Source organism: Anomaloglossus baeobatrachus, chromosome 6 (assembly GCF_048569485.1).
Source record: "Anomaloglossus baeobatrachus isolate aAnoBae1 chromosome 6, aAnoBae1.hap1, whole genome shotgun sequence".
NCBI lineage: Eukaryota > Metazoa > Chordata > Amphibia > Anura > Aromobatidae > Anomaloglossus > Anomaloglossus baeobatrachus.
Genome location: NC_134358.1, coordinates 440,051,649 through 440,075,299, shown reverse-complemented (window position 1 = coordinate 440,075,299; position 23,651 = coordinate 440,051,649). Strand labels below are relative to the sequence as shown.

Sequence of the window (23,651 nt, the reverse complement as noted above, 5' to 3'; positions counted from 1 at the left end):
CATTAAAAGGTTTATTCAATTTATACAAAATTAAGAAGTAATATATGAATGTACAGAAATCCTGTATGCTGCAAAAATACAGTGCCTTGCGAAAGTATTCGGCCCCCTTTAATTTTTCAACCTTTTCTCACATTTCAGGCTTCAAAAAAAGATAAAAATGTCAATGTTATGGTGAAGAATCAACAGCAAGTGGGACACAATTGTGAAGTTGAAAGAAATGTATTGCTTATTTTGAACTTTTGTAAAAAAGAATAAACTGAAAATTGGGCGTGCAATATTATTCGGCCCCTTTACTTTCAGTGCAGCAAACTCAATCCAGAAGTTCATTGAGGGTCTCTGAATGATCCAATGTTGTCCTAAATGACTGATGATGATAAATATAAGCCACCTGTGTGTAATCAAGTCTCCGTATAAATGCACCTGCTCTGTGATAGTCTCAGTGTTCTGTTGAAAGCAGAGAGCATCATGAATACCAAGGAACACAACAGGCAGGTCCGTGATACTATTGTGGAGAAGTTTAAAGTCGGATTTGGTTACAAAAGATTTCCACAACTTTAAACATCCCAAGAATCACTGTGCAAGCGATCATATTGAAATGGAAGGAGCATTATACCACTGCAAAACTACCAAGACCCGGCCGTCCCTCAAAAATTTAATCTTAAACAAGGAGAAGACTGATCAGAGATGCAGCCAAGAGGTCCATGGTCACTCTGGATGAACTGCAGAGATCAACAGCTGAGGTGGAAGTGTCTGTCCATAGGACAACAATCAGTCGTACACTGCACTAATCTGGCCTTTATAGAAAAGTGGCAAGAAGATAGCCATTTCTCAAAGATATCCATAAAAAGTGTTGTTTAAAGTTTGCCACAAGCCACCTGGGAGACACACCAAACATGTAGAAGAAGGTGCTCTGGTCAGATGAAACCAAAATCGAACTATTTGGGCACAATGCCAAACGATATGTTTGGCGTGAAAGCAACACAGCTCATCACCCTGAACACACCATCCCCACTGTCAAACATGGTGGTGGCAGCATCAAGGTTTGGGCCTACTTTTCTTCAGCAGGGACAGTGAAGATGGTTAAAATTGATGGGAAGATTGATGGAGCCAAATACAGGATCATTCTTGAAAAAAAAACTGTTGGAAGTCTGCAAAAGACCTGAGACTGGGACGGAGATTTGTCTTTCAACAAGACAATGATGCAAAACAAAAGCAAAATCTACAATGGAATGGGTCACAAGAAGGGAATTTTGTTTACTTACCGTAAATTCCTTTTCTTCTAGCTCCAATTGGGAGACCCAGACAATTGGGTGTATAGCTACTGCCTCCGGAGGCCGCACAAAGTACTACACTTAAAAGTGTAAGGCCCCTCCCCTTCTGGCTATACACCCCCCCGTGGGAGCACAGGTCCCTCAGTTTTAGTGCAAAAGCAAGAAGGAGGAAAGCCAATAACTGTTTCAAAAACAAATTCAATCCGATAAACAATATCGGAGAACGTAACTTATCAACATGAACAACATGTGCACCCGAAAAACAAATACCCTAAGAAAAAACAGGGCGGGTGCTGGGTCTCCCAATTGGAGCTAGAAGAAAAGGAATTTACGGTAAGTAAACAAAATTCCCTTCTTTTTCGCTCCTAATTGGGAGACCCAGACAATTGGGACGTCCAAAAGCAGTCCCTGGGTGGGTAAAAGAATACCTCGTGATCGGGCTGTCAGGCAGCCCTTTCTTACAGGTGGGCCACCGCCGCCTGCAGGACTTGTCTACCTAGGCTGGCATCCGTCGAAGCGTAGGTATGCACCTGATAATGCTTGGTAAAAGTGTGCAGACTCGACCAGGTAGCCGCCTGGCACACCTGCTGAGCCGTAGCCTGATGCCGTAATGCCCAGGACGCACCCACGGCTCTGGTAGAATGGGCCTTCAGTCCAGAAGGAGTCGGAAGCCCAGCAGAACGGTAGGCGTGAAGAATTGGTTCCTTGATCCACCGCGCAAGGGTGGATTTGGAAGCTTGCGACCCTTTATGCTGACCAGCGACCAGGATAAAGAGTGCATCCGAACGGCGCAGAGGCGCCGTGCGGGAAATGTAGATCCTGAGTGCTCTCACCAGGTCCAACAGATGCAAACCCTTTTCAAATTGGTGAACTGGATGCGGACACAAAGATGGTAAAGTGATATCCTGATTGAGATGAAAGGAAGATACCACCTTGGGAAGAAACTCTGGAATTGGACGCAGTACTACCTTGTCTTGGTGAAACACCAGGAAGGGAGATTTGCAAGATAACGCCGCCAGCTCTGACACTCTCCGAAGAGACGTGACCGCCACCAGAAAAGCCACTTTCTGTGAAAGCCGAGAAAAGGAAATCTCCTTCATAGGCTCGAAAGGTGGCTTCTGGAGAGCAATTAGAACCTTGTTCAGATCCCAGGGTTCCAATGGCCGCTTGTAAGGGGGAACGATATGACAAACCCCTTGCAGGAACGTGCGTACCTTAGGAAGTCGCGCCAGGCGCTTCTGAAAGAATACGGATAGCGCAGAGACTTGTCCTTTAAGGGAGCTAAGCGACAAACCTTTTTCCAACCCAGACTGCAGGAAGGAAAGAAAAATAGGCAATGCAAATGGCCAGGGAGAAACTCCCTGAGCAGAGCACCAAGATAAGAATATCTTCCACGTTCTGTGGTAGATCTTGGCGGAGGATGGTTTCCTAGCCTGTCTCATGGTGGCAACAACATCATGAGATAAACCTGAGGTCCCTAGGATCCAGGACTCAATGGCCACACAGTCAGGTTCAGGGCCGCAGAATTCAGATGGAAAAACGGCCCTTGAGACAGCAAGTCTGGACGGCCTGGTAGCGCCCACGGTTGTCCTACCGTGAGATGCCACAGATCCGGGTACCACGACATCCTTGGCCAGTCTGGAGCGACGAGAATGGCGCAACGGCAGTCGGACCTGATTTTGCGGAGCACTCTGGGCAACAATGCCAGAGGTGGGAACACATAAGGTAGTCGGAACTGCGACCAATCCTGAACTAAGGCGTCTGCCGCCAGAGCTCGGTGATCGTGAGACCGTGCCCTGAAAACCGGGACCTTGTTGTTGTGCCGTGACGCCATCAGGTCGACGTCCGGCATCCCCCAGCGGCGACAGATCTCCTGAAACACGTCCGGGTGAAGGGACCATTCCCCTGCGTCCATGCCCTGGCGACTGAGAAAGTCTGCTTCCCAGTTTTCCACGCCTGGGATGTGAACTGCGGATATGGTGGATGCTGTGTTTTCCACCCACGTCAGAATCCGCCGGACTTCTTGAAAGGCTTGCCGACTGAGTGTTCCCCCTTGGTGGTTGATGTACGCCACCGCTGTGGAATTGTCCGACTGAATCCGGATCTGCTTGCCCTCCAGCCACTGTTGGAAGGCTCGCAGAGCAAGATAGACTGCTCTGATTTCCAGAACATTGATCTGAAGGGTGGACTCTCTCTGAGTCCACGTACCCTGAGCCCTGTGGTGAAGAAACACTGCTCCCCACCCTGATAGGCTCGCATCTGTCGTGACCACCGCCCAGGATGGGGGTAGGAACGACTTTCCTTTTGACAATGAGGTGGGAAGAAGCCACCATCGGAGAGAGTCCTTGGCTGCCTGAGAGAGGGAGACATCCCTGTCGAGGGACGTCGACTTCCCGTCCCATTGGCGGAGAATGTCCCATTGTAGAGGGCGCAGATGAAACTGCGCGAAAGGGACTGCTTCCATTGCTGCCACCATCTTCCCTAGGAAATGCATGAGGCGCCTCAAGGAGTGGGACTGGTTCTGCAGGAGAGATTGCACCCCTGTCTGCAGAGAGCACTGCTTGTCCAGTGGAAGCTTCACTATCGCTGAGAGAGTATGAAACTCCATGCCAAGATATGTTAGTGATTGGGTCGGGGTTAGATTTGACTTTGAAAAGTTGATAATCCACCCGAAACTCTGGAGAGTCTTCAGTGCCACGTCCAGACTGTGTTGGCATGCCTCTTGAGAGGGTGCCTTTATAAGTAGATCGTCCAAATACGGGATCACGGAGTGACCCTGCGAGTGCAGGACAGCTACTACTGCTGCCATGACCTTTCTATAACGAAGCGTAGAAAACGCTGATGCTCTGGCGCAATCGGCACGTGAAGATAAGCATCTTTGATGTCTATTGATGCTAAGAAATCTCCTTGAGACATTGAGGCTATGACGGAGCGTAGAGATTCCATCCGGAACCTCCTGGTTTTTACGTGTTTGTTGAGCAACTTTAGATCCAGGACGGGCCGAAAGGACCCGTCCTTCTTTGGCACCACAAACAGATTGGAGTAAAAACCGTGACCTTGTTCCTGAAGAGGAACGGAAGTCACCACTCCTTCCGCCTTTAGAGCGGCCACCGCCTGCAGCAGAGCATCGGCTCGGTCGGGCGGTGGGGAAGTTCTGAAGAAACGAGTTGGAGGACGAGAGCTGAACTCTATCCTGTACCCGTGAGACAGAATGTCCCTCACCCAACGGTCTTTGACCTGTGACAGCCAAATGTCGCCAAAGCGGGAGAGCCTGCCACCGACCGAGGATGCGGAGAGAGGAGGCTGAAAGTCATGAGGAAGCCGTCTTGGTAACTGTTCTTCCTGCTGTCTTTTTTGGGCGTGACTGAGTCCGCCAAGAATCTGAGCCTCTCTGATCCTTTTGAGTCCTTTTGGACGAGGAGAATTGGGACCTGCCTGAGCCTCGAAAGGACCGAAAACCAGACTGACCCCTCCTTTGTTGGGGCTTGTTTTGTCTGTGTTGAGGTAAGGATGAGTCCTTACCCTTGGAGTGTTTAATGATTTCATCCAAACGCTCCCCAAACAATCGGTCACGAGAAAAAGGCAAACTGGTTAAGCACTTCTTGGAAGCAGAATCTGCCTTCCATTCTCTCAACCACAGGGCTCTGCGCAAAACCACGGAGTTGGCTGACGCCACCGCCGTACGGCTCGTAGAGTCCAGGACAGCATTAATCGCGCAAGACGCGAATGCAGACATTTGAGAGGTCAATGGTGCCACCTGCGGGGCAAATGTACGTGTGACCGAGTCGACTTGTATAAGCCCAGCTGAAATGGCTTGGAGTGCCCATACGGCTGCAAAAGCTGGCGCCAACGACGCTCCAAAGCTTCATAGATGGATTTCAGCCAGAGCTCCATCTGCCTGTCAGTGGCATCTTTAAGTGCCGCTCCATCTTCTACTGCAACTAAAGATCTAGCTGCAAGCCTGGAGATTGGAGGGTCCACCTTGGGACACTGGGTCCAACCCTTGACCACGTCAGGGGGAAAAGGATAGCGTGTATCTTTAAGCCGTTTAGAAAACCGCTTCTCAGGATAAGCGTGGTGTTTCTGGATTGCATCTCTAAAGTCAGAGTGGTCCAGAAAAGTGCTTAATTTACACTTGGGATATCTGAAATGGAATTTCTCCTGCTGTGAAGCTGCCTCCTCCGCAGGAGGAGCTGGCGGGGAAATATCTAACATCCTATTGATGGACGCTATAAGATCATTCACTATGGCGTCACCATCCGGTGTATCCAGATTGAGAGCGGTCCCAGGATCAGAATCTTGATCAGTTACATCCGCCTCATCACCCATAGATTCGTCCCGCTGGGATCCTGACCAGTGAGACGAAGTTGAGGGCCCCTCATAACGAGCCCGCTTAGGTTGTCTGGGACTGTTGTCTGAGTCAGAATCGTCACCCTGGGGTGCATGTGACACCCCCGGAGCTTGGAAGTGTTCCAGCTGAGGGGGACCAGGGAGCAATGATGCCACAGTGTCCATGGTCTGAGTTACTGGTCTAGACTGCAATGTTTCAAGAATCTTTGACATGGTCATAGACAATCTGTCAGCAAAAGCTGCAAACTCCGTTCCTGTCACCTGGACAGCATTCACAGGTGGTACACTATGGGTCACGTCCAGCAGAGGCCCCGGCTGTGCAAGTTGCACAGGGGCCGAGCACTGCACACAATGGGGGTCAGTGGAACCTGCCGGTAGAGCAGCCCCACATGCGGTACAGGCAGCATATAATGTCTGTGCCTTGGCACCCTTGCGTTTTGCGGACGACATGCTGTTGCCTCCTTGTAATCTAGGAGGGTATATAGCCGAGAATCACCAGCGACCGTACAGTACAAAGTATTTGCAAACACAAAATACTCAGTATACAAACGGCACAAGTGGGGGTGAGCCCTTGAGGGCTGCTTACCGCCCGCTGAACAGCGGGTATGAGGCCGTAGAATCCCGTGTCTGGGTCTCCCCGTCTCCCCTCTGCAGCTCAGCGTGCAGGCAGGAATGGCTGCCGGCGTTCTGTGAAGAGGGGCGGACCGTGGGCGTGCCACAAACAAAGTGCGGGAAACTGCGTCCTACTGTGCCTGGTGTGAGGGCTGGAGTATGTAAAAAAGACTCCAGCCCTCAGCGCTGATGCTCTGTACAGCGTCCCGCCCTCCTCCTGACTGGCAGGTGCGGAGGCGGGAACGAACGAACTAGGCCGCAAAAGCCGGGGACTGTAGTAATAAGCGCGGCCGTGATATATGCACGGTCAGCGCGGAAGTCCCCGGCGCACCACAAGTCCCAGCCGCGTCGCAGTCCCAGCGGCCGGCGCGACCGTTCTCCCTGAGTCTACCCACTCAGCTAAGCTGAAGTGAGGAAATGGCACAAGCGCAGCAGCGCTGTTGTCCCCGGCGCACTAACACACCCAGCAATGCTGCGGTGTGCGCACGTATGCACGGGGACACAGAGTACCTTGACGGAGCAGGGCCATGTCCCTGACGATACTCAGCTCCATATCCAGCGGCTTCTCCAGGGGCTGCGGATGGAGCACGGTCTCAGTGCCTGGAGACCGGTAAAATCCCACTTCGCCCAGAGCCCTAATGGGGATGGGGAAGGAATCAGCATGTGGACTCCAGCCTCCGTACCCGCAATGGGTACCTCAACCTTAACAAGCACCACCGACAGAAAGTGGGGTGAGAAGGGAGCATGCTGGGGGCCCTGTATGGGCCCTCTTTTCTTCCATCCGACATAGTCAGCAGCTGCTGCTGACTAAATAGTGGAGCTATGCGTGCGTGTCTGACCTCCTTCGCACAAAGCAAAAACTGAGGGACCCGTGCTCCCACGGGGGGGTGTATAGCCAGAAGGGGAGGGGCCTTACACTTTTAAGTGTAGTACTTTGTGCGGCCTCCGGAGGCAGTAGCTATACACCCAATTGTCTGGGTCTCCCAATTAGGAGCGAAAAAGAAATAAACGTATCCAGGTGCTAAGGCCACTTTACACGTAACGACATCTCTAACAAGATGTCGTTGGGGTCACGGAATTCGTGACGCACATCCGGCCTCGCTAGCGACGTCGTTGCGTGTGAAACGCACGAACGACCGTTAATGATCAAAATTACTTACCTTATCGTTGATAGTTGACACGTCGTTCAAATTAACGTTGCTGTTGCAGGACGCAGGTTGTTCGACTTTCCTGCGGCAGCACACATCGCTCTGTGCGACACCGCAGGAACGAGGAACATCACCGTACCTGCGACCGCACGCAATGAGGAAGGAAGGAGGTGGGTGGGATGTTCCGCCCGGTCATCTCCGCCCCTCCGCTTCTATTGGGCGGCCGCTTAGTGACGTCACTGTGAAGTCGCACGAACCGCCCCCTTAGAAAGGAGGTGGTTCGCCGTCCACAGCGACGTCGCCAGGCAGGTAAGTATGTGTGACCGTTCCTAGCGAAGTTGTGCGCCACAGGCAGCCATTTGCCCGTGACGCACAACCGACGGGGGCGGGTGCTTTCACCAGCGACCATTGCTAGCGATGTCGCTGTGTGTAAAGTGCCCTTTAGAATGGCCAAGTCAAAGTCCAGATCTGAATCCAATCGAGAATCTGTGGAAAGAGCTGAAAACCGCTGTTCACAAACGCTCTCCATCCAAACTGTAGCGCCTGGTCCCGCCAGATCCCGAGGGGGGCGCTCTCCCTCACATCTGCCCAGCCCCAGCATGGCCCCCACGTGCACTCCCGGTCCCAGCCCCCGGCAGCGACGTGCTTCCTCTTACCAGTCCCATGGCTCTGCTCACTCCCGGGTCAGGCGTCCTCTTCTCCTAGAGCTGCTGCAGTCTCTTCCTGTCTCCCATCCACACACAATTCTGCAGTGAGCAACTCTAGGCTGCACGCGAGGCCACACCCCCTTTCTTAAAGCAGCAGTGCCTCATTTTCTGGAAGTGACCTCAGAGGCCACCTGTTACCTAAAGACTATTTAGGTTCACCTCCCCCGGCAGCAGGCGCCCGAGAAACGCTTCTACTAGAGCCCTGCTAGTGTTCAGGCCCCTTAGTACTACTGTTATCCGTGTGTTCCTGCCCGTTACTAATACTCTATATCACCGTAGTGCCATCTGTACCTTCCGGCTGTGGACATCACCGGCCATACCCACAGTGGACGTCAACGGTCATAACCGCAGTGGATGCCACCGGCCATACCCGCAGTGGACATCACCGGCCATATCCGCAGTGGACGTCATCAGTCATACCCGTAGTGGACGTCACCGGCCTTACCCGCAGTGAACGTCTCCGTTCCACCTGCTGTGATCATCTCCGGTGCCACACCCGTGTTCTGCCTGCTGCGGACGTCATACCCGAGCTACGCCTGGCCGTACAGAGACTCCTACCACCGGTTCCTCGCTGCCGTGCTTCTAGGCCTTCTGGGGAGGCACCGCACAGTCCCTGTATAGGGGTTCGCTGCTGGTCGCCTTCGCAGGGGAGTCCGGGCACGGTCCAGTGAGTCCACCTCCGGACGTTCGCCGCTCCTCGGTGAGCGTAATACAACCTCACTCAGCTCAAGTTGTTTGCAAAGGAAGAATGGGCAAGAATTTTAGTCTCTCGATGTGCAAAACTGATAGAGACATAACCCAAGCGACTTGCAGCTGTAATTGCAGCAAAAGGAGGCGCTACAAAGTATTAACTTAAAGGGGACGAATAATATTGCACGCCCCACTTTTCAGTTAGTTTTTTACAAAAGTTTAACATAAGCAACTTCCCAATTGTGTCCCACTTGCTGCTGATTCTTCACTATAACAATAAAAAATTTTATCTTTATGTTTGAAGCCTGAAATGTGGGAAAAAGTTGAAAAATTCAAAGGGGCCGAATACTTTCGCAAGGCAATGTACTTTAGAAAATTTGTCTTTCACTGTAAGTCAACTTCAGTGCCTAACTTACAGCTTGACCTTCAGTAAACATCCAAACTGGTTCTCACAAATATTTGTATATGGTGCTGCAGGTTCACCCATTGCTGAATACTACCTAACACATGTAAAAAAAAAAGTTTGCCTATTTAAAATGTTATTCCCCAAACAAAGTTATTCTCTGGTTATGATACAGAGGATAAATTACTAATCGGTAAGGGTCTGACTGCTGGGATTCCCAGCAATCCCAAGAAAGGCATTCTGAATCCTAAAAATACTGCTCTGAAACAGAGGAGTGCATATACAACGATGGCTCCATTCACTGTGTAAGGACTGATGAAAATAGTTAACGATGTAATGCTCTCCTTATGGTCTGGGCTCTTTTGAGACTTACTTTTGTTAATTTTTTCATTGATTGCGTGAGACCATTTTTTAACCGCTTCAGGACTACCGACTGTAAATATATGTCGGCTTCTGCTGGTCTTTGTGCAGAGCCGACCTTTCAACAGTTGGTGCTCAAGAGAGGAACGCGACCCCCTGCATGATGTCATCACTGGGTTTCCGATGCAGAACGGTAGTTCTGCCCGGATACATCACCAGGACCTCATTTGATCAAGTTCTGGTAATGTTAACCCTTTGTGATAGCCTATGTGCTGCAATCAATAGCAATAGCGGCACAGAGAAGTTAGAGAATAGCAGTACGCTCCTTATCTTAACTATCCTCTACTGTGACACAATCATGTGGGAGCCGAGAATTGTCATGGCAGTCGGAGGTCACATGATGACCTCTGGGTCTGCCATGTACGGTGGCCTGTCAGACTCTGCCTGCAGTAGAGTCTGATAAGCGATCGGCAGCTTGACAGTGTAATGCATTGCTATGCTGCTGCATGACAATGCATTATACAAGCGATCAGGCTAAAGGCCCAGTCACAGAGATAAATCTTTGGCAGATCTGTGGTTGCAGTGAAATCATGGACATATTGTTCCATTTGTACACGGTCACAAACCTGGCACTGATTGTCCACAATTTCACTGCAACCACAGATCTGCCACAAATTTCTCTCTGTGTGTGACAGGGCCTTAAGAAAAGTGAGAGTCCCATATAGGGACTAAGTAAAAAGACATTATTTATATAAAAACAAAAACAAAAAAGTGCACATATTTGTTATTGTGTCCTGCCCAACCTGATCTGTAAAACTGTCTCTATTTAACCCCTTCAGTGAACAGTTTAAAAAAAAAGCGTCAAAAAAATTATTTTTCATCATACTGCAAAAAAAAAAAAGAAAAATGGAATAGCACACAATCAAAAAGTTGAACATAAACACAAATTGTTTTAGTGAAAACTACATCTTATCCCGCAAAAAAACGAACCACCACACAGCTCCATTAGTGGAAAAATAAATAAGTTATAGCTCTGAGAATATAGCAATGGCCCCTAAAATTATTTTCTACAAAAATTGTTTTTATTGTGTAAAAGCGGCAAAACATGAAAAAATTATATAAATGTGGTATCACTAACTGTACTGACCTGAAGAATAAACCTGTGTTGTTACTTTTACCAAACAGTGAGCAATAAATATCAGTGAGAATAAAATCGCAAAAAAACAATTCTGAATTGTCGTTTCATGTTACTCTACCTACGAAAAGTGAGAATATAAAAAAAAAACTATCTGAAAATGTTATGTGCCCGAAAATTATACCAATAGAAACGTCAACTCGTTCGCAAAACAACAAAACCTCACATGGATGGCTTTTCAAATTCAACATGGTGTCCGCTATCTATTACAGACAATTATGCACTCTAAAATTCAAATGGCGCTCCTTCCCTTCCGAGCGCACAAAATGTAGATTTCCACCACATGAGGTATCCGCGTACTCAAGAGACATTGCACTATTAATTTTATGGTGCGTTTTTTTCCTGACACCATTGTGAAAATCCAAAATCTGAGGCTAAAGTAATATTTTTGTGGGAAAAAGTAAAATTTTCATTTTTTCCTTCCACATTAGTTTGGTTCCTATGAAGACCTTAAAGGGTTAAAAGGGTGGTTCACCCATATTTTTTATTGTCTAGTTCGATATTATATTGAGAAACAATGTTTCTCTCAAATACCTTGTGTTGGCAATAATGCCTGTGAGAGGTGCTATTGCAGACCGCTGTTCCCCGCTCAGGTGATGTCACGTCAAGTTCCGCACACGTCACATCCCTGCGGCCAGCTGCAGTTTTCCTGACTCACTGAGCTGTGAACGGTGCTTCACCGCTTGCCACAGCTCATCTGCTCTCTGCTCCCTCCTCTCTCCTTCCTCACAGCACATCTCCTGCTTGCAGCTTCTGCTGTGAGGGAGGAGGGAGGAGAGAGGAGGGAGGAAGGAGCAGGGAGCAGATGAGCTGTGACAAGCGGTGAAACACCGCTCACAGCTCAGTGAGTCAGGAAGACTGCAGCTGGCCGCACGGATGTGATGTGTGTGGAACTTGACGTGATGTCACCAGCGGGGAACAGCGATCTGCAATTGCGCCTCTCACAGGCGCTATTGCCAACACAAGGTATTTGAGAGAAACATTGTTTCTCAATATAATATCGATCTAGACAAATAATATGGGTGAACCACCTCTTTAATAAACTGCATGGATGTTGTTTTGAGCAGTGTGAGGGGTGCAGTTTTTAGAATGGTGTCACTTTTGAGTGTTTTCTGTCACCTAGGCCTCTCAAAGTCACTTCAAATGTGACGTGGTCCTTAAAAAAATGGTTTTCTAAGTTTTGTTGTGGAAAATGTTATTTTTTTATTAACTATTTTATGTAAAATACCGTATTTTTCGCTTTATAAGACGCACTTTTGTTCCCCCAAATTTTGGGGGAAAGTAGGGGGTGCGTCTTATAAACCGAATATATGGGGGTGTGTATATTTATATATACTGCAGGTTCCAGCAGCTCTGGAGGGGTGCTGGGCGCTTGTGAAAGCTGCAGGAGGGAGCCTTTGATCTCCTGCTCCCGCTCATATAATATGCACTGCCGCTGTCCATCACCGTGGTTGTGAAACCGCACCGCGGCGATGGGCTGGGGCAGCGGCGCTATTATATCGGCCTGCGCACCTCCTTGATCGCACATGATCCCCCCTGTGTTAGATATGGCCCCCATACTGCTGCCCATAGTAAAATAAAAAAAAAAGCTTTACTTACCTCCAGCGCTGATCTCCTGGTGTCTTTGCTGCTGCTGTCTGTGATCAGGCACGCAGAGATGATATCACTCTGCTGTGCCGATCACATGACCGGCACTGAGAACCAGGAAGTGGAGGAGCAACAGCAGCAGCACGGAGGGAGACACGAGGAGGGACAGCGCAGAGAAGATAAGGAAAGAGTGTTTTATTTTACTATGGGCAGCAGAATGGGGGCCATATCTAACACAGGAGAGGTGTGCCATCTATAGTGGCCATGGGCAGCAGTATGGGGGCCATATCTAACAGGAGAGGTGTGCCATCTATAGTGGCCATGGGCAGCACAGGGGGACGTGTGCAATCCATAGGGGGCCATGGGCAGCACAGGGGAACATGTGCCATAAATAGGGGTCATGTGCCAGCAATAGGGGATGTGTGTCATCAATGGGGGACATGTGGCATCACTGGGGGACGTGTCCCAGCACAAGGGGGCTATATTCAATATAAGGGGGCCATATCCAGATTAAGGGGGGGCTAATTTTAAGATGGGGGCTATGAGGGACATATACCCTACATGATTTGTTAGACGGACACTGGCATTATAAGATGGACCTCATTTAACATTAAAAAAAAAATTCTCTTTTCCTTCACCAAATTTGGGGGTGCGTCTTATAATCAGGTGCGTTTATAAAGCGAAAAATACGGTAACTTACTGGTTTAAGTGTATAAAAATTAAAGGTTTGAAAATTGCAAAAATGTTGCCAAATTTCCGATATTTTCACAAATAAACGCAAAAGATATCGTCTTAAAGGGAACCTGTTACCAGTTTTTTGCCCTATAAGCCTATGGCCACCACCAGTGGGCTCTTATATACAGCATTCTAACATGCTGTATATAAGAGCCCAGGCCGCTGTGTAGAACATAAAAAACACTTTATAATACTCACTTATAATACTCATCTAGAAGGTGGTAGATGCGTCATGCACCGCGGCTTTAGAATAAGAAAGACCAAGATGGCCGAAAAGGGAGTCGCCGGTCCCAGAGCGACCTTCTAAGGCTATGTGTCCACGTTGCTTTTTACCTGCTTTTTTGCTGCTTTTTCAACTGCAGTGTTTAATGCCAAACTGGAAGTGTCCTGCTTTTCAAGCATAGTCTACAGGAATTTGGGTTTCTTGTCCGGACTATGCTGTTCAAAATGCAAATGGCAAAAACAATTGACATGTTGCTTCTTTGAAAAGCTGAGTTTTTGCCCAAATTTCTGCCACAAAAAGGCAGCATTTTGAACACCATAGTGCGGACAAGAAACCCAAATTCCCATAGACTATGCTTGAAAAGCAGAAAACATCCACTTTGGCATTAAACGCTGCAGTTGAAAAAGCAGCAAAAAAGCAGGTAAAAAGCAACGTGGACACATAGCCTAAGTGTTGTTCATGTTATACCCAGCGGCCTGGGCTCTTATATACAGCATGTTAGAATGTTGAATATAAGAGCCCAGTGATGGTGGCCGCAGCTTATAGGGCAAAAAACTGGTGACCGGTTCTATTTAATTTTACCCCTGTCCTAAAGTACAATAGGTCATGAAAAAAAACAATGTCAGAATCACCGGGATCCGTTGAAGCGTTTCAGAGTTATAACCTATCAAAGTGACACCGGTCAAACATGAAAAAATTGCCCTGGTCACAAAGGCAAAAACAAACTGGCGCGAAAGGGTTAAAAACATTGATTTTCATGAAAGGTTATTTTCTCTGGGAGAGGAACACGTTTTTTTCTTCTTCCTAACTTTACGTCACTCTCTCTAGATGAAGTGGTTGATAGTAACTAGAAATGAGTGAACCCGAGGTTCGGTGTTAGTACCAAAACACAGACTTCACAAACAAAACAAACCCAGTTTGGATTCGGAGTTCGGGTGCTTTACATATGCAAACCACTCGCATTAGCAACGATGTTCTTGGATACGGTCAGTGCTCAGCCCAGTGCGAGCCACTTGCAGTGTTTGATCGGCTCACACTGGGGGTAACAAAAGCATGATCAGATGTATTGTGCACCAAACAAAAAAAAAGGAAAACACCCTACCCACCTGCCCCAGAAGTCAACTGTTTATGGCTGGGTGCATGTGGGCGAAGACCCGAACTGCCAAACCAGTGACTGCCATTGGGGTTCAGGTCAAGATTGGGTCCTTACGCTAACTTAACCTAAAGTCTGGCTGCACTCGTCAAACCGAGCTCATCTCTAGTTGCAAGGGCAGCCAGGGGTCTAAAGAAGACCTCTGTGCTTGTTATGGAGATCCCTTGAAATCCTGCCTGTGGCTGGGCTTCAAAGGAAACTGTTATTTTTACTATATGCAGCAATGCTGTGGCATTCCCATACATAGCACAAGCAATCAGACTATCGCAGGTTATAGTCTCATAAAGGGACAAAAACTGAAAAGTTTAAAAAAAATATTTAAAAAAAACCCAAAAAAACAAGTTCAAATCAAAACAAAGATAATACATTTTTAAAAATACATAAATGTGGTATCGCTGCGTTCAGAAAAGTCCGATCTATCAAGATATAGAAATAATTAAACTGACTGAAACACAGGGAGAGTAAAGTGCATGTTGCTTGCAGTGTGTGAATGGCGTGCACTGGGGGTAAAAAGAGCATGATCGGATCTAATGTGCAGCAAAAAAACCCCCAAAAAATGGCCAATTAACGACTTCAATTGAGGTTCAGGTCAGGTCCGGGTCCCAAACTAAACTTTATCTAAAGTCTGGCTGAATCCGCCTAACTGAACTTCCACAAGTTCGCTCATCTCTAATAGAAATCACAATATTCATGGAAAGACAAAATCCAGCGAGCTTAGGCAGGGATGGCAGAATAAAAACTATAGTTTATTTTACATTAAAGAAACCAACACGTTTCAACAAGTAAATTATGCCTTATTCATAGATCCATAAATAAGGAATAATTTACTTTTCGAAACGCGTTGGTTTCTTTTCCACATAGCTGTTGGTGCCAATGCAGATTATTTTAATATGTAAAATAAACTAAGGTTTTCCATCCCTGCCTAAGCTTGCTGGATTTTGTCTTTTTTTGGATTTACCAACCCTAGCCATCATGATTAATTCTGGACTGAACAGCGGTGGTGTGCTGGCTTTTACTTTTTCTTACTTTACAATATTCATGGGGTTCAACGGTGAAGAGTCTCTGATTCTGACTAATAGAGCAGCACGGTTGTGAAGGATCTACAGGAGACTATGAATTTGCAGATGGCAGCAGGACATTTTGGTCATATCTCCATTTAAAAAGGCTTCTTGTATTTGGCATTTTGCTCATTGCTCTCATAATTAGTCCTGATTAGTGGTGGGTGGATCCGGACTGTAAGGCCTAAGACACACGGTATGAAAATCGGAGCGAGTGGAATGCGATAAAACATCGCATTCCACTCGGACCAATATTAGCCTATGTGTTAGCACCCATGAGCGATTATTTTCTCAGACCTAATCGGACCAAGAAAACAATCTCAGCATGCTGCGACTGTAATGCATTCCTGGTTTCTCTCGCACCCATTCAAGTGTATGGGGCGAGAGAAAAATCGCACTGCACTCGCAGTACACCGGTGTACCGCAAGTGCATTGCAAGAATGGCAATAGCCAGCTACGGAGGAGAGAGCGAGATAAATCCCTCCCCTCAGTGCCGGCCCGCCCCCTGCAGCTGAGGTCCGATCGCATGATTGGACCTCACTCGCAGTGACACTTGCATGACACTCGGCTCCTGCTGTGCTGCCAGTGTGAGCCGAGTGTCATGCGAGGATCGCATTAGTCCCCCATGTGGCCTCGGCCTAAAAGTTCAAATCCGCATGAGTTCTCAGGGAACTCCAGGTAATGATCAGGGTAAGGACACCTGGATAATAAGAAAAATAAAAAAAAAAAAAAACAAAGTCAAAGAAAAAAATAAGAATAAATCAAGTGCTTTATACTTATCAGTCTCTGCACGGCTGTAACTCGGCATCCAGGCCGCTCACTCTACTTCTGAAGCCGCTCATTATCCTTCACACATATTTACTGCTTCCCCTACCCACCGGTGTCTCTGATTGGTGACAATCAGACAATGCCCCCAGCCTGCGTTACAGCATGTATGCCTGCAACCAATCAGGAGTGTCTAGATTGATGTAAAAAAAAAAAAATAAAAATTATATTATATATATATATATTATGATACTCAGCACATAAAGCATTTGGCTACAGGCTGCAGCCTCCAGCCGAGTACTTATCTTGGCTGTGGCAAGTGGAGGGCACCAATTCCCTGAAATGGGATCATACCGATACTATAAACAATTGTATTACAAGAAGAGGCAAAGAAAGTGCCAAAAAACGGGCAGCACCGAAAAAACTGAATTTTTTTTTAGACAAATATACACTGGACTAATACACAGAAACATTAAAAACATTTAACCCCTTCATGATCAGCCGTTTTTGCGCTTTCCGTTTTTTTTCCGCCATTCTTCTTCCGAAAGACGTAACTTTTTTATTTTTCAGTCAATATGGTCATCTGAGGGCTTGTTTTTTTGTGGAACGAGCTTTACTTTTAAATGAAACAATGAGTTTTACCATGTAGTGTACTGGAAAACCGCGAAAAAAAAAATTTAATTCGGAAAAATTGCAAAAAAAAAAAGTGAGATTGCACTATTGTTTGAGATATTTTATTCACTTTGTTCCCAAAATCATAAAACTGATGGGTCACTGTGATGCCTGAGGTCGGTGCAAGTTCGTAGACACCAAACATGAATAAGTTTACTTTTATGTAAGAGGTAAAAAAAAAAAATAAAAAAAAAAAATCAGAAGTTCGTCCAAAAAAAAAGTATGTTTTCCGACATTTTCCGAGAACCATAGCATTGTCATTTTTCGGGATATCTATGGTTCAGTGACTGCTTATTTTTTGCATCTCGAGCTGACGTTTTTAACAGTACCATTTTTGCGCAGATGCTACGTTTTGATCATTTGTTATTGCATTTTGCTTAAAATTTGTGTCGACCAAAAACATTATTTTGGTGTTTGGAATTTTTTGCCGCTATGCTATTTATCGATCAGATTAATTGATTTTTATATTTTCATAGATCGGTCATTTCTGAACGCAGCGATATTAAATGTGTGTATATTTTTCATTTTCTAAACCCGTTAATTTTCAATGGGGCGTATGCGGGTGATTTGAACTTTTAGTTTTTTTAAAAACTTTTTTATTTTATTTTACTAGGTCTCCTAGGGGACTATAACGATCAGCTGTCTGATCGCTCATTGATTTCTCCTGATCAGCGCAGCATCGCTCAGACCGGGAGAAATGATCATCTCTTGTAACAAGCAGCACTCGTCTGTTTCTTACAGGATCTGAGTAATGTGAAAACAGGAGTCACCACATGACCCTGGGCTACCATGACAACCACCGGATCCACGTGACCATGTCACGTGCCTTCCGGTATCGGGCAGTGAGTACGGATCTACCACTATCGTCATTAATATGGCGATTCACATCGTGCCTAGAAGGCACACATGTCAGCTGTATAAATCAGCTGACATGTGCGCGGATCTCTGCCTGCATCCCGCAGCAACAGGTGGGGATTAACACTATGACCGCTAGGATGTAACTTTACTGCCCGCGGTCATTAAGGGGTTAAAATCCAAACAAGGAAAGTGAGACCACCCGACATCCTCAAATATAAATAAGGTAAACCAGAAAAGAAACACCGCAAATAATGAGTAGGCATACACAGAAATCAAACAGAGTGACATATTACATGAGGCAAGGCATTGAAAATGAGCAGCAATATAAATAAAATGCATGTGAATGTAATAGAAAACCACACAGTAGTTGGGTGAGTATATGCTGAAGTATTTAAACTTCGAATATTAGAAACATATATAATGCCCAGTCATAATACATACCAAATAAAGAGAGTTACATTTGAATGCTGTAGATGTGCCAGGCATAGCATGATAGAAAAGCGGTGGGTCCCACACACTCACCAAAAATCCCAATAAAGGATGACCAAAGAGAAAATAAGGCTGCAAAGCTAGAAGATCATAACCTCCCTCAAGTAAGGAGAGGGAGAGGGGGTGGAGAGTGGAAGACAAATAGTGATGGGCGATCCCGATCTGTAAAGTTTGGGGATCGTACCGAGCAGACAGTATTCGTGTACACGATTCCGATCACGAGCTTTCCTAGGAAGCTCATGTCACAGATCGGGTCCAGGGGCTGTAAAAAAAAAAACAACAAAAAAAACCCCAACACATTATTAACCCCTTAACGACCGCGGGCAGTAATATTACGTCCTAGCGGTCATGTTACTGCCCGTGGTCTGCCGCCGGCGGTCTGCCGCCGGCAGCATGCCGCGATCGGCACACATCTCAGCTGATTTTCACAGCTGAGATGTGTGCCTGCTAGGCACGAGCAGAATCATTATCTGCTCGTGCCGTTTAACCCCTTAAATGGCACTGTCAATATGTGACAGCGCCATTATAATCGTGATAAAATTTTACTTACCGCCAGATACCGGAAGTCACGTGACGTGATCACGTGACTTCCGGTGGTTGTCATTGTGGCACAGGGTCATGTGATGACTCCTGTGCTAGACATGAACTACTTTCAGTTTCACTCGGCCCGGAGCAGAGTGAAGTAGAAAGTGACCGTATCTGCTGTTTACAGCTGTGTAGCTGTAATCAGCACATAGGGCAGAGCCATCGGATTGCTGATCGCTATAGCCCCCTAGGGGGACTAGTAAAATAATAAAAAAAAAAGTAAAAACAAAAAAAAGTTTTAAAAAATAAAAAAACAAAAAACCTTAAAGTTCAAATCATCCCCCTTTCGCCCTATTGAAAATTAAAGGGTTAAAAAAAAATAAAAAATACACACACATTTGGTATCGCCGCGTTCAGAAACGCCCGATCTATCAAAATATAAAATCAAATAATCTGATCAGTAAACGGTGTAGCGGAAAAAAAATTCCAAACGTCAAAATGACGTTTTTTTGTCGCCATAACTTTTGCGCAAAATGCAATAACAGGTGATCAAAACGTAGCATCTGCGCAAAAATGCTAGTTAAAAACGTCAGCTCGAGACGCAAAAAAATAAGCCATCACTGAGCCATAGATCCTGAAAAATGAAAACGCTATGGGTCACAGAATATGGCGTAAAACGTGCGCCACTTTTTTCAGACACTTCCGATTTTTTTTTAACCCCTTATATAAACGTAAACCTACACATGTTTAGTGTCCACGAACTTGCACTGACCTGAGGCATCACACCCACACATCAGTTTTACCATATAGTGAGCACAGTGAATAAAATATCTCAAAAACAATAGTAGTGCTATCGCACTTTTTTTGCAATTTTTCTGCATTTGGAACTTTTTTGCAGTTTTCCAGTACACTATATGGTAAAATCTATGGTTTCATTTAAAAGTACAGCTCATTCCTTAAAAAATAAGCCCTCACATGACCATATTGACTGAAAAATAAAAAACGTTACGTCTCTCAGAAGAAGAAAGGCGAAAAAAGAAAAAACGGAAAGCGAAAAATCGGCCGTCTTGAAGGGTTAAAAAACATCATGATTATACTTACAGGTCCCGTGACGCGTCCTGCAGACTGTCTCCCAGCCACTTCTGCTTCTGATCATTGTTGTGCCTCCCGGTAACCAGCACTGACTTACAGGACCTTCAATGACGTCATAGCCATGTGAACAGTCTGGTGTTAATGTTGTACAGACATTGGCTTACAGACTGGTCACATGACTATGACGTCATCGAAGGTCCTGTTAACTGATCTTTGACTGTCACTGTGCGAGTGTCGCATCGCATCACGGCGCACACTCCCCCCGACAGGAGGGGGTCAGCTGCATGGAAATACTGAGGCGCTCCTGACCTGAGAACGTCAGGCCGTGCGGGGTGATGTACTTCGTTCTCTACAGAGCGAAAAGCAGGCTGACAGTGAGGGGGATGATTGAACTTGCATCTCTCATTGCATCACCCCGCACAGCCTGACGTTCTCAGGCCAGGAGCGCCTCAGCTGCATGGAAATATATGCAGCTGACCCGCTCCTGTCGGGAGATTGTGCGTCGTGATGCGATGCGACACTCGCACAGTGACAGTCAAACTTCAGTTAACAGGACCCTTGATGACATCATAGTCATGTGACCAGTCTGTAAGCCAATGTCTGTACAACAATCACACCAGACTGCTCACATGGCTATGACGTCTCGGAAGGTCCTTTAACGGGGGCACAGCAATGATCGGACTCGGAAGCAGAGTCCAATCTTTATCTTACAACCCCCCCCCTCCATCCAAACACTGTAAAGCCCGAGTTCGGTGATCGGACGCAAGTTTGCGTTCTCTCGATCCTGATCTCTACAAAATGATCGGGCGAGGCTCCCGATCCTGACTGTCGTGGGAGGGGGAGGGGGAAATCACCCATCACTGGAGAGAAATCAATAGCAATGAACAAATTGGCTGAGGCGCAGCCCCACAGATTGGCTTTCTCAAGGGTGTGCCTTTGGTGAGTGTGTGGGACCCACCGCTTTTCTTTCATGCTATGTACATGCTATTACTGGCACATCTACAGCATTCAAATGTGATTCTCTTTATTTGGTAAGTATTATGACTGGGCATTATACAGTATATGTTTCTAATACTCGCAGTTTAAATACTTGGGCATATACTAACCCAACTGCTGCGTTGTTTTCTGTGACATTCACATGCATTTTATTTATATTGCTGTTCACTTCCAATGCCTTGCCTCATGTGATATGTCACTGATTGCTGTGTATGCCTACTCATTCTTTGCAGTGTTTTTTTCTGATTTACCTTATTTATGTTTGAGGATGTCGGGTGGTCTCACTTTCCTTGTTTGGAATTTAAATGTTTCTGTTTGTTACTACAGTGTATATTTGTCTAATAAAATTTCTGTTTCTTTGGTCATCCCTGTTTTTTGGCACTTTGTCTTTTCTTGTCTTATCGTGGCTGTCTATCACAATAACAGGAACCATATGCAGCTTTTTTTTTTAACTAAATAAAAATTGGCGTTTGGTCCCCCCAATTGTGATACCCAGTCATGATAAAGCAGACAGTTGGGAGCTGATATTCTCAGGCTGGGGAGGCCAATGGTTATTGAGGTTCCCTAGTGTAAGGTGTTAAATACTGTTTGTATAGAGTCTAGTGCAAGGGTACTAGGGAAACACAGAGACACAGGTTTGCTAAACAGTTCTTGTATTACTTCATACAAGTGCACAAAACATGAAGGGTTAAACAGTTGCAGGGTGCACAGGCTGGTAACAAATTAAGCAGGAATGGATCCTCAAAGTTCAGCAGAAGTGTCAAAGTATAATTCAGTCTCTCTTACTGTACTTGTAAATGTCCATGGCAGAGCAGAAAGGTTCCTGTGTGGACACGAGTTCCAGGGATCCAGAACAGAGGATGGCGGAAAAGTACCGTATTTTTCGCTTTATAAGACGCACTTTTATTCCCCCAAATTGTGGGGGAAAGTAGGGGGTGCGTCTTATAATCCGAATATACGGGAGGGGGGTGTATGTATATATATATATATATATATATATATATATATATATATATATATATATATATATATATATATATATATATATATATATATATATATATATATATATATATATACATATACAGAGTCCAGTGGAGGTGCGGGCAGCTCTGGAGCGGTGCTGGGGGCTGGTGGGGGCAGGTGAAGCTGCGAGCGGCAGCATTAGATCTCCTGCTCCCGCTCATATAATATGCACAGCCGCTGTCCACCAGCGTGGTACTGAAATTGCATCGCGCTGATGGGCTGGGGCAGCGGGGCATATTATATGCCTGTGCTTACCTTTGATCGCACATGCCCCCTCCCCCTGTGTTAGCTATGGCCCTCATGGTGCTGCCCATAGTAAAATAATAAACTCTTTACTCACCTCCTCCTGCATGTGGTCTCCCTCCTGCTGCTGTGCACGCAGAGATATCTCTCTGCTGTCCTGATCACATGACCGGCACTAGAACCAGGAAGTAGGAAGTGCAGAAGACAGGAGGAGCTCAACCCAGAGGAGGGACACACGAGACAGGACAGTGCTGCACAAGGTAAGGAAAGAGTTTATTTTACTAAAAGCAGCAACATGGGGGCGATATCTGCCTGACACAGGGGGCCTGTCTGCCTGACACAGGGGGCCTGTCTGCCTGACACAGGGGGCCTGTCTGCCTGACACAGGGGGCCTGTCTGCCTGACACAGGGGGCCTGTCTGCCTGACACAGGGGGCCTGTCTGCCTGACACAGGGGGCCTGTCTGCCTGACACAGGGGGCCTGTCTGCCTGACACAGGGGGCCTGTCTGCCTGACACAGGGGGCCTGTCTGCCTGACACAGGGGGCCTGTCTGCCTGACACAGGGGGCCTGTCTGCCTGACACAGGGGGCCTGTCTGCCTGACACAGGGGGCCTGTCTGCCTGACACAGGGGGCCTGTCTGCCTGACACAGGGGGCCTGTCTGCCTGACACAGGGGGCCTGTCTGCCTGACACAGGGGGCCGTGTGCAGCAATAGGGGGCCTGTGTGCCAGCCAAAGGGGGCCGTGTGCCAGCCACAGGGGGCCTGTGTGCCAGCCACAGGGGCCGTGTGCCAGCCACAGGGGCCGTGTGCCAGCCACAGGGGCCGTGTGCCAGCCATAGAGGCTGTGTGCCAGCCATAGGGGAAATGTGGCATCACTAGGGGACGACGTGTTCAATATAAGGTGGCCATATCCAGATTAAGGGGGCTAATTTTAGGATGAGGGGGCTATGAGGGACATATACCCTATATTATTTGTTAGACGGACACTGGCATTATAAGACGGACCCCATTTATTACAAAATTCTCTATTCCGTCACCAAATTTGGGGGTGCGTCTTATAATAAGGTGCGTCTTATAAAGCGAAAAATATGGTAGTTCTTCCAAAGACTTCAGGAGACTGCAAACAGGATTCAGAAGCACTGGTCCATCAGCTGAGATGGCTTAAGCAGGTAATTGGCAGGGAACAGGGTGGGAACATAGAAGCTGAGGAATCCATATTGACTGAGGGCAAAGGTGAGGGCAACAGAACAGGAAGCAAGATGGCCAATGAAGAAAAAACAGATTAAAGCAAAATGACAAAACAAGGCAAAAAGTCAGAAAACATCACATTACTCCCCCCTTAAGGACGGCCACTGGACAACCCCAGACCAGGATTGTCTGGGTACCTCTGATGGAACTGGCGGAGTAAGCGGGAAGCATTGATGTTGTCGACTGCTTCCCAAGAGTTGTCTTCCGATGAGTAGCCCTGCCACTTAATCAGGTGTTGTAGCCG

The 23,651-nt window shown here is 46.8% G+C and overlaps 1 protein-coding gene across 1 annotated transcript in view; it reads right to left on the bottom strand.

Moving 5' to 3' along the window:
- TOPAZ1 (testis and ovary specific TOPAZ 1) overlaps positions 1-23,651 on the bottom strand; it is a 321,592-nt gene that overhangs the window by 269,906 nt on the left and 28,035 nt on the right. The window lies entirely within an intron of this gene.